This window comes from Cebus imitator, unplaced genomic scaffold, assembly GCF_001604975.1.
Source record: "Cebus imitator isolate Cc_AM_T3 unplaced genomic scaffold, Cebus_imitator-1.0 Scaffold127, whole genome shotgun sequence".
Lineage (NCBI taxonomy): Eukaryota > Metazoa > Chordata > Mammalia > Primates > Cebidae > Cebus > Cebus imitator.
In genome coordinates, this window is record NW_016107442.1 from 4,336,325 (window position 1) to 4,339,959 (window position 3,635).

At 41.7% G+C, this 3,635-nt stretch overlaps 1 non-coding gene across 1 annotated transcript; it reads left to right on the forward strand.

Annotated features, from left to right (window-relative positions):
• Window positions 1-3,268: 3,268 nt before the first annotated feature.
• On the forward strand, window positions 3,269-3,405 carry LOC119473007. The gene has a single exon (XR_005202176.1). It is a non-coding gene; the product is annotated as a small nucleolar RNA SNORA75 (small nucleolar RNA).
• The last annotated feature ends 230 nt before the right edge of the window (window positions 3,406-3,635 follow it).

Sequence of the window (3,635 nt, forward strand, 5' to 3'; positions counted from 1 at the left end):
CTTGACTTGAGAATAGGTCCTGCAGAGTTAAACTGGGTGGCATAAAACATGCCTTAGGAGCCAACCTTTGCCTTGAAGAATCTAGAGTTACCAAAGGCAGAAGCATGTCCCAATTCTCACTGAAGAGCTGATGAGTGTCTCTCCTGGTGGGCTTTGCTGATGGTTGAGGTGGGGTGGGTGGCTGCAGACTTGAATGGCGCTGTAGGAATCAGGGAGGGTTCATCAAACAAAAAATAAAGAAAGCAAAAATCTAGAAGGCTTGGTATCTTCCCACACCAGGGACAGGGTTACCCACAGCACACTGAACACAGACCAGACCCTTTACGGAAAGTCAGCTGAACCTTGCCCTTGGGGTGCAAAAAAAAAAAGTCCTTTCTGCCAGAAGCATTGTGTAAACATCCTTTTCCTACAATCCTGGATCCTGATCCTGTAGCTCCAGGACCCAGAGCAGCTGGGGCAAGTATCTTAATGGAGACAGATTTCAAACTCCTGCTGTCCCTTTTCAGATCATAAATTACTGTTAATGCTGTTTACACTCTTCCCCCTTCCTCTCTTACTAGTTTTAGAAACAGTAATTGACAACAAAATAGAGCCATCAAGGGTGCAAGGGAGCCCTGCTTGGCTGACCGAGAAGCAGCCAAGTGTCTTTTCGTTGTGCACATCCCTGCAACGAAAGTTAAAGATTTACGTACACAGGTGCCCTTCCTGTAACACCCTTTCGTCATTTTACTGAGCTGGAGCAGGGTACGTGTCCCAATTTCTATTACCTGGAAAGAGAAAAGGTGTGCGTGTTTGTTCGGTTCCTTTTTGTCCACCCTGCTCCCTATCTGGCAGGCTACGCAAAGCTGCTGTGGGCTGTGGGGCTTGGGGAGGAAGCTGCTCAGAAGTGGACTCCAGGATCTCTGCAGTTCCTCCCTGCCCAGGTGTTGTCTTGTTTTGTGGTACATGGTCCCTGGAAGCAGTTTCCTAAGACAATTCTAATGTGAGGAACGTGCCCAGGCTTGAAGTTGGTCAGAGCTGTATTTAAATCATGGATCAACCCACTTACTTAGCTGTCAACCTCTTGGAGTCTCAGTGTTCTCCTCCGTAAAATGAGGATAATACAGGTTGAATATCCCTCATCCCCAAATCCAAAATCTGAAATGCTCCAAATTCCAAAACTTTTTCTCATCCAAACATTTGTCATTGAGTACTGACACAATGTTCAAAGGAAATGCTTATTGGAACATTTTAGATTTTGGATTCTTAGAGTAGAGATGCTGAACCCATAAATTTAATGCAAATATTCGAAAATTAGAAAATAATCTGAAATCCAAAACACTGCAATCCCAATCATTTTGGATAAGGGATACTCAACCTGTAATAATATTCCCCTAAGGGAGTGGTTGGGAAGATTTAAGAAAGCTGTGTTTATAGAAAAAATAACTGAGGACTAGCAAGACATCCATAAATGCCTGTTCTTTTCCCCCTCTTGACTTGTGCTGTTCAAGATGGTGGCCACAGTGGGCTACCGAGCACTTGAAGTCTGGCTACTTGGAACTGACAAGTTCTGTAAGTAGAGAATACACACCAGATATCTAAGACTAGTACAGAAAAAAGAAGACAAAACATCTCATTAACAATGCTTTTTACTGATCACATACTGAAAGTTTAATATGTTGCAAATATTGGATGAAACAAAGTATATTCTAAAAGTTAATTTTACCTTTTTTTTTTTTACTTTAAAAATGTGGTTACTAGAAAATTCAAAATTATATATGTAGCTTGTATTTGTGGCTCACATTATGTTTCTCTTGGGCTGTGCTTCTGTGGTTTCCCTTTCACTCACCCTCCATTCAAATTCTTTCCTTACTTTTAAGGCCTAGCTCAAGCTTTGCTGTCTTTTTGGGTCCTTTGTGTTGATCTCAACCTTCCCTAAAATCTCCTGGGGGTTTTGTCACGGAGGCAGTCACATCATGTGTATTTGTAGGCTGAATTCCAGCAGGAAAAGCATATAAAGTGTTTAGCCCAGTGTCTGGTACATACAGACAAGATATGATTTTTATTTATTTATTTTTTTTAGACTGGCTACCTAGTTCAGAGCTGGTTTCTTGCTGCCTTGGATCCCTCTTATGTGTTTAGTCTCTTTTCCTTGTGTTTGGTCTTGTTGAATATGCCTGTGAGGAGAGAGAACCCATCTCTTTTCTCTGGGTTTGTTCTTAACTCACAAGGCAGCTCTAGCACAATGGAGTCTCCCCCGTGACTATTCCCGGACAGAGGCAGCGTGTGTTGATTGACTTGTCATCTTGGAGTCATTTGCCATTCTTTCCTTCATTCCAAAGGTATTTGTTATTCATGGGATGCTTTTTCACCTCTCTTTCTTCATCAAGCTAACTCTTTTGCATCCTGAAAATAGTAATCATGATTAACATGTATAGCATTCACTATGGAATCACCCTATTCTAAGTAGTTTATGTATATGAATAGAGTTAATCCTCACAACTGCCCTGTAGGGTGAATAATATCATTGAACTCATCCTTCAGATGAGGAACCTGAAACACAGAGAGATTAAGTAATTCCTTCATGGCCACACAGCCAGTGAGGAGTAGGGGCTGAATTCAAACCCAGTACTATGGTCCCAGATTCTGAATCACCAGGCTCAAAGTCATCATCACTGGAAACCCTTTTGGAGCACTGCTCCTAAATTTTCAACATACTACTTAGTCCTTCCATGACACCCAGTCTCCTGTGAGTATCTGTCATAGGTCTTACCCCATATGATTGCAATCCCTGGTTTCCTCTTCAGCTCCCTTCACTGCCCTGTGATTTCCCTGAGGGTCTCAGTGAATCCTGATGAAAGAAGGAGGTTGGCTTTAGGCTACAGGGGACAGATTCTCTCAGGATCAAAAGACATGAGACTTAAAGAAGATCTTCCTCTTCCATGTCATCAAACTGTTCATTTATTTTTCCATACTGCTTTTAGGAATCTATAACCACCTTGTTTGTTTTCACTGACTTGATTTAAAACAAAAATCTTTCTTTCCCCCAAGAATGAAGGCAGAGAATTTATCTGTCTTGTTTGTTGCTTGACTTCAGTGCCTGGCACAGAATGTATATGTGTTGGGTGAAAAATTAATGAATGAATTTATTGTGTTTCTGTTATGTGCCAGGAACTGTGTAGACACCATGGTTCTTGCTTTCACAAGGTTAGCAAGTTTATGGAGGGTGGGGAGGAAGACAGGGCAAGAAGCAGTAAATATGTAGAAATGGAGAAAGGACAGGCAGTTTGGCTTCTCGTTGATCTCCCTTCTGTCTATTTGTGGCATTTGATGGATTTACCTGAGAAGATGAGAGAATTCACAGAACTAGCATTATTTTACCTTCTGTCTTTACAGATGTATATTTGACTGTTTTGTGAGACATTCTGGGAAGAAACAAACAAATAAACAAACGTAAAAGAATAGGGAGTTTAGAGAGGCAAAAAGAAAGGATTTAGCATTGGGTGAGGGAAGGCCAGAATTTCTGCAGAAAGTGACAACTAGGACCTGAAACATGATGACCATGGGAGATGACCATGGGAGATGACCAGGCAGAAGGCAAAGGAAAGAGCTGAGTAAGGAAGGAGAAGAGAGATGTTTCAGGTAAAGGAAGGAGA